The sequence below is a fragment of the Macrotis lagotis genome, chromosome 4, assembly GCF_037893015.1.
Source record: "Macrotis lagotis isolate mMagLag1 chromosome 4, bilby.v1.9.chrom.fasta, whole genome shotgun sequence".
Classification (NCBI taxonomy): domain Eukaryota; kingdom Metazoa; phylum Chordata; class Mammalia; order Peramelemorphia; family Peramelidae; genus Macrotis; species Macrotis lagotis.
In genome coordinates, this window is record NC_133661.1 from 271,890,588 (window position 1) to 271,901,266 (window position 10,679).

The 10,679-nt window shown below is 37.1% G+C and overlaps 1 protein-coding gene across 4 annotated transcripts in view; it reads right to left on the bottom strand.

Annotated features, from left to right (window-relative positions):
* EXD2 (exonuclease 3'-5' domain containing 2) overlaps positions 1-9,839 on the bottom strand; it is a 104,843-nt gene extending 95,004 nt beyond the window's left edge. For 3 of the 4 annotated variants that reach the window (XM_074236042.1, XM_074236043.1, XM_074236041.1), the window contains exon 1: positions 9,750-9,839. The gene's annotated coding sequence lies outside the window, so the exon portion shown is untranslated. The remainder of the gene's footprint in view (positions 1-9,749) is intronic. The other variant, XM_074236044.1, reaches the window with a different exon arrangement.
* Between the last annotated feature and the right edge of the window lie 840 nt (positions 9,840-10,679).

A 10,679-nucleotide genomic window follows, 5' to 3' on the forward strand; every position in this document is an offset into this window, starting at 1 on the left:
ATTAAGATACTATGATCTCTAACATAGATATGCTCAAGAGAATAAAGGCTCAGAATGTACTGTCAAGAACAAAGTTGTCAATGATTAATAATAATAATGTGGCATCAGGTATGTGCACTCTCACAGAAAGGGTAGGAATGTAAACCAGATTTATGTGCAAAATGCAGTAATCATTTCTGCACCTGTCTTCTATTGAGTAAATGTTATGATTATTATGGTTTACTAACTGTTCTGTATTAATGATATGGAGACTGATCTTTTTATAAATGATTAAGCATAACAGTTGCAGTTCAAGGACTATAGTAGCAAAGCAGGAGTGGAAGCTTCCCTTTCCCTCAACTTCTTTTTAGGGTTTTTTTTTTTCAAGTTTAAATGGCTTGTCCAAGGCCACACAGCTTCCCTCAACTTCTTAACAGCCTCTAGTACAACATGTAATGGTGGCCCTACTCGGTGAACTTCAGATCTTGCAGTATGAAGGTGAATAAGCCAGACTAGAGATCAAGAATAAGAATCCATCAGTGCCATATCAATACCAAAAATTATTTTACAGAGCTAAAAACAATAGTGATAATATTCATCTGGAGGAACAAAATGTCAAGAATATCAAGGGAGTTAATGAAGGTGACCTAGCCTATCAGAACTGACTGGCACTTGCTAAGAAATAAATGGATCAGTAGAATAGATTAGATACAAAAGAAACAGTAGTAAATAACTACTGTTTGATAAAATACAAAGACTCCAGATTCTGGGCTAAAAACTAGTTGACCAAAACTGCTAGGGAAAATAGGTAAAAATTAAGCATAGACCAAAATCCCAAGATCGAAATTTAGACATAATTTAGACATAATAGGAGAATAAGAAATAATCTATCTGAACACTGTACACCCTAACAGCAAAATGGGGGTGATAATCAACTTTAATTGACTTGCTCATTTCATCAGTGGAATAATCAGGGACAATTTTAGGGGATCTGCAACGGAAAATGCTATCTGTATCCAGAGAACTGTAGAGTTAAAACAAAGACCAAAGACTACTACCTTCAATTAAAGAAAAAAAGTTGTCTTATAACTACATAGTTTTGCTATCTTATTCTATTTTTTCTTCAAGGATATGATTTTTCTCTTAACACATTCAATTTTGATCAGTGTATAGCATGGAAACAATGTAAAGATTATCAGACTGCCTTCTGTCGGGGGAGGGGAGGCAGGGGGGAGAATTGTAAAATTCAAAACCTTACAAAAATGATAAGATAGAAACTATTATTGGATATATATAGAAAGCAAAAATATTTGAAATAAAAAGAAATAGTCTGTCAGATCTATGGAGAGAGTAGGAGTTCATGATCAAACAAGAGAGAAAATTATAAATTGCAAAATGGATAATTTAGATTAGATTCAATTAAAAAGGTTTTGTACAAATAAAACCAATGCAGCCAAGATTAGAAGAACACAGAAAGCTAGGGAACAATTTTCACAGCTAGTATTTCTAATAAAAGAACTCATTTCTAAAATATATAAAGAACCGATTCAACTTTATAAGAATACAAGTCATTCTTCAATTGATAAATGTTTAAAGGATATGAACAAGGCAGTTTCTGGATGAAATTAAAGCTATCGATAGCCATCTGAAAAAAGCTCTAAATCACTACTGATTAGAGGAATACAACCAAAAACAACTCTGTGGTATCACCTCACATCTACAAGATTGGGTAAAATGACAAAAGAGGAAAATGATCAATCTTGGAGAGTATGTGGAAAAACTAAGATATTAAGGCACTGTTGTGAATTGATCCAAATATTCTGGAGAACAATTTGGATCAAGATCCAAATGGCAATAAAACTGCATATACTTTGATCCAGCAATACCACTGCTGAGTCTATATTCCAAAAAAGATCATAAAAAGAGTAACAGACCCTTTATATTTATAGCAGCCCTTTTTGTAGTGGCAAAGAACTGGAAATTGAAGGGATGCCCATTAATTGTGGGGTAGTTGAACAAGTTATGGTATACGAATGTTGTGTAGAACTATTTTTTTCTTTTTTGGTTTTTGCAAGGCAATGGGGTTAAGTGGCTTGCCCAAGGCCACACAGCTAGGTAATTAGTGTCTGAGACTGGATTTGAATCCAGGTACTCCTGACTCCAGGGCCGGTGCTTTATCCATTGCACCACCTAGCTGCCCCAATGGAGAACTATTTTTAAAGAAATCATGAGGGGGTCAGACTTTAGAGAACAATGGAAAGACTTGCATGAACTGATGCTGAATGAAGTGAGCAGAACCAAGAGAACATTTGTATACTTTAACAACATTGTAAAGTGATCAACTCTGAGGGATATAGCTCCTCTCCTCTCAGCAGTTCAGAGATCAAGGACAACCCTAAAGGCCTGTTAGGGACAATGCCATTCATATCCAGAATGCAGACCAAAGCATTATGCTATGTTCATTTTTTTAAACTTCTTTTATGTTTTTCCTTTCTTTTTCATAGCTTTTTCTTTCTTTTTAGTTATAATTCCTCTTTCACAACATGACTAATACGTAAATGTTAAATATGAATGTATATGTGAAACTTTTACCCGACTGCTTACTGCCATAGGGAGATTGGTAAAAAATGTGGAACTCATAAATTTGCAAATGGATGAATATCGAAAAATTAACATTGCATGTAATTGAAAAAAGTAAAATAAAAATTTCAATAAACTTCAGAAAAGCCTGGAAAGGCTTGCCTGAACTAATGCTGATTTAAGTGAGCAGAACCAGAAGAACACTATACACATACAGCAACACTACGATAGACATAGTTCCTCTCAGCAGTTCAGTGATCAAGGACAATCCTGTAGGCTTTGTTATGGAAAATGCCATCCACTTCCATCGGAAAAAAATATGGAGTGTGAATGCAGAGTAAGGCAAATTTTATTCACTTTTTAAAATTTCATTTATGTTAATTCTTTTTTTCTTATGGTCCCCGCCCTTAATTCTAATTCTTCTTTCACAACATTATTAATGTGGAAATATGTTAAACACAATTGATTAGATACAAGTTATATTGTTCACTGCCATGGGAAGGGGGGGAAGGGGAGGGAAGGAAGGGTAGTAGAAAAAATGTGGACACAAAAGCTTACAAAAAACAACGAATGTTAAAAACTATCTTTGCATGTAAATGGCAGGGGGAAGGGGGAGGAGGAATAAGGGTATACACATCATGCCTGAGCTACAACTTCATGTAACTAAGAGCCAAGAATAATGGAAAACTCTTGAGAACAAAATTCTAATACCATAAAACAAATGATTATGATGCAGTTTGGGGCACCAATGACAAGCTAGGGTTCGAACAGTGAAAAAATTTCACAATACCTCAAAACCCAGGGTAATAAGGGACAGATAAATTTTATTTCTCATGCATAAAGTTGTTGCATGTGGGCTTTCTCCCTAATGCATAAGCCATTAAGGGGGGGGGGGGGAGTTAGGATTTACATAGGTGAAGAAGAGACAGCCTAAGTGCTGAGAAAGGTATAGGGGTCAGAGTAGGCACAGAAGTTCAGGAGTCAACAAAAGCTCATTTTGGGAAATAAAGAGTAATTATTTGTTATTTTGGGCTCCAGCCTCTGTTCCCTATCTTTATGGGATCCTCCCAGGGCATCTGAGAGACAGAGTACACAGATGACTGTTATCAATTCAAGGTCTAGCATTAAGGGAGGACTTTTCTCAGGACAGTTTCTTCTTGAGAGTAGCAAAGAATATTAGAAAAACTTTTTTTTCCTCAGAATAACAAAGCCAGTAGCATAACTCATGATGCAGAATGAGGAAGAATACAAGAAAGTTACAAAGATTTATTATAAATATGTCAGGAGTAGTAAAATTCAGAGTAAGTTAGGAATAATAATAATGATGATGATGATTTTATATTATTATAACATAAGTATAATAAAGTATAAATAAATTTTTAAGTAAAAAGTAACAAAATTTATAAATAAAATTAAATTGAGTATAACAAAACGACTTTTAGTTATGTAGGGGGAAAAAAGGAAGATTTAAAGAAAAAGACAAGAGTTTGGGGTGGTTGAGATGATAATGGATGATAAAAATGCCTCCAGGTACAACTACTCAACTCTTTTCACATCATTTTTCCCTGCTAAGAATGATCTCTGATTTGGTAAGATTAAATCAAAAAATGGCTAAGAACAGGTTGAAACCAAAAAAAAAAAAAAAAAAAAAAAGGGAGAAAATCTTAAGACTCTCAATCAACCAACATTTATTAAGTACCTACTCTGTGTCAGGCACTATGCTAAGTGCTAGAAAGAAAACCTAGATCTGGCTTCAATGAGATCAAGTGACCAGATTCACATACCAAAACATTAAAAAAAAAATTCCAAAACATTGAAAGAACTTGGAAATTGCTGAGAACATGGAAATTGCCGAGAACATGATTGTTGAGCCAAAGTCAGAATGAAAGTAGTGCCTCAGGCTTGGAAAAGGACAAATGCTGTTCAAATTCTCAAAAAAAAAAAAAATAATAGAGAGGGAAGGATGGTATCTTCAAAGCATGGGGCTGAGAACTTGACTCATTTTTTGAGCATTTTCAAAGCAGTCATCACTAAGAGTTTGTATGACTTCATTAATAATCAAAAATATAAATGTCCAAGAATATGAAAGGGGCAGTATTTAAGGGAAGAAACTGAAATGAGCAATAACCATTAAAAAATTAGATAATATATATATATACACATACACATGTATATATGTATATGTATGTGTGTGTGTGTGTGTGTGTGTGTGAAATATACTGCAGGTGACTAAAAATTAAAGAAGTATAAGTTAATATATAAGATTGACAAAGTATACCTGAAAAGAAAAATGACAATTACTGGAGAGGCTTTGGGAAAACAAACCTACTAATGCAACCTATGAATTGAGATATGAAATAATCTGACCATTCTGAAAAGAAATTTCGAATTATTCCTAAAATATCACTCAATACCCTTTGATTTCAGACCATTTTAAGCCTATTTCCTCAAAGAAAACAAAGATAAAAATGTGTGCGTGTGTGTGTGTACATTCCAATGTATATACACTGTACATGTATTATCAGCTCTTTTTTGTAATGACAAAGATCTGAAAACCAAGGAATAGTTGACCAAGTTGAGGAATATCAAAGAAATGATGAACTGATGCAGAATGAAATGAGCAGAACGATTTATCCAATGACAAAAATATTGCAAAGAAAAATAATTTACAAAGACTTGGAAACTCTGATCAGTGTAATGACCAAGCACAAATCCAGATATATTATGATAAAAATGGTACCTATTTCCTGATAAAAAGGTAAAAAAGGCTCAAGAGAGCAAGTTAATCTATATATGCTTGTTTGTTAGTTTATGGCATATGTCAAGTGTTGAAATCTGTTTTGCCTTCTTTTTTCTTTGTCAATTAGGAAGTGGGGTTGAAAAGAAGAGAAAACATTTTTACTGATTAGAAATATTTTTAATTTAGAAAAAGAAAATAAGTTATTCAATGTATTACATATATACTTAATAAAGATGCAGGTCCAGTATAATTTTTCTGTTCTATTCTGAATATGGAGATGCTTATCTTATTTGGTTTTTTAACTTTAGAATTTTAAAAAGTATAAATAATAATGGACTAACTTCATTTTCTTTTCTGACAGGATTATAACATCAGGTTAATAATGTATTAAATATATTTATTACATATATGTATAATAATCAATATAACAGTATAATATATTCTATCTAAAGTATACACTAAAATAATATCCATGTGATATATTAAACTTATATAATTTATATGATTATGACATAATTAAAACAATATATAATAAAAATAATAAAAATAAGGGGATATATATATATATATATATATATATATATATATATATATAGCATACTTAGATTTCAGCAAAGTATTTCACAAAGTATTTCATACTATTCTTATGGTTTAACTCTTAGCCTAACTCCTCACTCACCACCTCTCACTGGGAAGCAATAGCCTTTCAATTATTTTCCCGACCTTAAGTCTCTCCTCTCACCAATATATCCTTCACAATTTTTTATTCTGATTTTCCTAAATTGCAATTCTGTTAAAGTAACTCCCCAACTCAACAAATTCCAGGATCTAGTATAAACTCCACCATTTAAAGTCCTTCAAAATGTGGCCCAAAACTTACCCTTCTGGCCTAATTAGCTATCACTCCCACTCATACAGCCTATAGCCCAACCATACTAGCTTTCTTAATATTCTTCACATCAGATGCTTCACTTTCCAGCTCTGAGTCTTTGTTGTCTCCCAAGAAATACATGGAATACACTACCTTCTCATTTTTCTCTCTCAGAATCCCTGATTTCCTTTAGGGCTAACTAGAGTAACACCTACAACAGGCCTTTCCTAATCCCCCAGCTTCTAGTGCCTTCTCTTGAATCCATTTGTATTGCTAACCTCTAATAACTGATCCTATTGTACTGACTGTGCTTAACATCTGGAAGGAGAGATTCACATTTGCTGAGGTCCTAGCATAACTGATACAGCACTAAGATCCTGAGTTTGGGAGGAACATCCCTCCCAGCATGCTCTCCTGGGCATACCTCTTGGTAGGTATGTTTGACATCCAGGCTCCTTCCAAAGTTGAAGACTACTCCCTTCCTTTGAAGGACAAACCAGAAACTTTTCAGATCCTACCTTCTGTCAGTTCAGGGCTCCATTTTGTGAGTTTGGCTCTCTGCATATGTTAACCTAACTCTGTTTTGCTCTTTCTTAAAGTCAAATTCTGAAGGTTAATGTTTGTCCCTTATTAGAACAAATGCTGAAGTTTGACACATTTGATTATTTTTAAGGCCAAAACTTCTGGAGGACTCCTCAACATATACCTATATAGGTACATACTGTCTTTCCTGCCTAAACTGTAAATTCCTTGAGGAAAAAGGTTACTTCATTTTTGTCTTTGTATCTCTAGCACAGAGCCTGTCACATAGTAGGTGCTCAACATACTCTTACTGAGTGACAGTATTGCCCTCCTGCTCATCTTAAGTAGGGCTTGTTTCATTCTTTTTTTTTTTTTAATTCCAGAACCTATAGCACAGTGACTGGAATATTGTTGGTGCTTAATAAATACTTGTTGATTAAAATCACTAACACCTTTTCCTCCCACGTGAACTCATTTGGTAACCAGTCCACAGTAGAGTCACTGAGGTTTAAGTCCTCTGAATATCCTAGATCTTGTTCATATAAATTGTTTCCTAGCTCTAGATAGACATGTGTGTGATAAAAATACACTAAAAAAAAATTTTCAGAGACTAGTCTGAGCAAAAAAAAATTTTTATTTGCTTTTATCAAGAGAAGGGCAGACACATGATCAAAGAACTAAATCCAAAGGACAGTCAAGGGAGATTATATAGGTCCTAAAACAGGTCCCCTTCCCGGACCACCTTCTCCTTTAACTCATTAGCTGAGTCTCCAGAGGTACAATCTTATTCGTGGAAAATCTACCCCAGGAACAGACACAGAAAAAAGAATGAAATATTTTTATATTTTCCCCACCAGATGGTGAGGTAACTTGGGACCATCACCATTTTAATGCTGTCTATGGTTAGACTGTCCTCCCAGTTTGTAAAAATAATCTTATCATAAAGCAGATGGCTTTTGAGCTTCTCTTTTGGAATGCAAGGTCTTTATAGGAAAAGCCCAGTAACAATAATTTTTCTTAATATTTAACCCTGAGAGGACTTCATTAGGAAAATTAACCCAGTGAAGGTTTTACTGGGAATATTCCACATAGATAGATAGATAGCCAATTTTTTTTTTGTACAATTGACTCTATTTATAGGGTTTTAGTTTATATTTACTGAATTTTAATTTACTAAATTCAGCTCAGAGGTATCCCTTGACATCTAACAATTTAGCAAAGCTTGTAAAAAATATTGAGAAAATGCATTGCAATAAGACCAACACATTTCTTCACTGCTATAGTGAGCATAACTTTTCCAAAAAATAACTCAGAATCCTCCAAGAAAAAGTTACTCAGTTTTATAAGCTTTGACTTCTACTGAAGATATAAAGAGTTACTGGCAGTAATAAAAGACACATTAACAAAAACATTCAGACAGAATTATCTGCAATAAAAAATCAGAAAAAAATATGTTCAACAAACTACATATATAATGGAATATTACCTTGTTTTAAGGAAAAAGGGAGAACACAGAGAACCTTGGGAAGACTTGTATGAAATGGTATGGTCTAGATGAAGAAAAATTTGCATGAAAACAAAAAAAAAATAACTGAGACTTCAAACTCTGATCCATTCAGTTAAGATTTGAGAATAGTAATGATAGTAAAATATAGTCTCACTCTCAACATTAGTGAAGAAATACTACAGCTTTGGAATGAGGCTTAATTATATTGTCAGGAAGACTAAATGTGGATTTGTTTTGCTCTACTGTATTTCTTTGTTCAAAAGGAGTTGTCAGTTGGGGGGGTGGGAGAGGGAGGAAGAGCAATCTCTAGGAAAGAACAATGATATAAAAAAATAAAATGTTTTTTCAAAAAAATTATAGAAACTTGAGAATACCTCTAAGAAGTAATGCAGAATGAAAAGAATGTTGGTGAAAAATCATAAGATCCACCTCCTGAGGTTATATTTTAAAGTTTAAGGAGGAAATTGTGAGTAAGGACAATGAGAGAATTTGTTTTGCTTGACTCTGAATATTTTACCAAAGAACTGTATGAAAAATAGATGGAAAGCATGTATAAAATGCCCACTTTTCTATGTAATGAAAATAAAAATGTAAGGGATGCTGGCATGTGGAAAACGTAAACAGTCGGTTCTCCTTCCCAGAGTCAATTGGACTGAGGAGGATTGTAAATAAGCAGCCACATCATATCTGGGCTCCTAAGGCAAATTGGGACAAAGCCGAGATATAATTAATCAGGTCAAGATTTGGAGGAAGTCATTAAGATCAGGGCATGGGAAAAGAATCAGGAGATTCAGGAAAAGCAGAGTAGTGTGTGTGTGAAAGAGGGGCACGAGAGGAACATGCTTCTTGAGCTGCACTTGACTCAAGTGTAGATGACACGATCCCGGACAGGTAGAAATTACTCCAGGTGATTAAAGACCCAGCTTCCTTTTCCCGGCTTGGAAAAAAAGAATCAGGAGCTTCAGGAGCAATAGAGGCAAGTGTGAGACCAGGTACACAAGCCCCCGAGGGCTTCCCGGGCGGTGAGGACCTGATCTCGGGCAGGTAGCGAGGAGTCCCGGCGTTCGGCCGCACTGCCTTCCTCCGCCGCCTTGGCAAAGGGAGCCGGGGTGCGGGGGAAGTATAAACAGGGAACCGGGAGCGAGTCCTGCTCAGGTAAGGCAGGGGGTGCCATCGGGTGCCCCGGCACCCAGCCTCCCTGCCGAGCTCGGGGAAACAAAGAACCAGGGCATCCGGGAAGATGAGGGGCGCGGCGCAGCGTGGGCACTCCTGGGGTAGCCCACGGGGGGGGGGGGGGACTCCGGGGGGTGAGGGCCCTGCCCCCTCCGGGGCGTGGGCGCTGGGGCGGGGACACCTGGGGCGGAGGAGAGCCCTCGGAGGGGGCGGGGAAGGAGAGGAGACCCGGAAGGCGCGGAGGGGCGAGGCGGGGCAGCGCCCTCGAAGGGCGGGCAGGGTCCCCTTCCAAACCGGCGGCCCGCTGCCCTCCCACCCCCGCCTCCTCCCACGGAGCGGGCTCCCGCCAGCGCGGGCTCCGGAACTGAGGCACTCACCGGTACGGAGCTCCCAGGGACGGCTGGCTGACTCGTGGCGGGACAGCTGGAACCTCTGCCGCCGCGTGCTTCCCCGGCTTCCGCTCCGGCTGGAACCACTTCCGCTCGCCCGCTTGTGGGGAGAAGTGGGGCTAAGGAGGCGGTACTTACGGCGCATCTTCCTTGGGTGTGGGAAGCGCCATGTTGTACGGCAACGCGCCTGCCCCCATTGCCCCGGCGTTTGGGGCCGCCTTAAGTTTGTACTAGAAGCGAAAATGCAAAGATTTTTCTGATATAGGCTTTCTTCTTAGGGAGAAGTCTCTTGAAAAATAGTAAATCAGGTTTAATAGCTGGTAGAAACACAGACATAAATATTGATAGAGACAAAGGTAGAGAAATCAATAGTCATCGATATGTAGGTACAGACTTATGTAGATGTGGATATGAATACAGATATAGATACACATAATCTGTGCATATAAATATATATAGTTAGCTTATATATGTATATATATCAGAAATTCAGAGACATTGCAATTGAATTTATTATAAGAAAATGAGCGTGCAATATGGAACTTCAAGTACAAGGAGTTCGCAATCCAAACAGAAGCTTGCAAATTTATGAAATTGCAACAGAGAGGAGAAACTATAATGTTCTCCTAAAGGGAAGTGGCATGGGAGGAAGGAAATATGCATTTATAGAACATATATTGTATATACACACATACCCACACATACACAAGGCATGGCATATTTGATAGGGAGTGTATTGAATGTTGGGGCTGGGGGGCAGCACAGGGTTGACATGCTCTGAGCTCTTTAGGAAGATCACTTGGGCAACTAAGTTGGCACAGTGGATAGAAGACTGACTTTGGAGTCAGGAGGACCAGAGTTCAAATGTGGCCTCAAACAATTGACACCAACTAGCTGTGTGACCCTGGGCAAGTCACT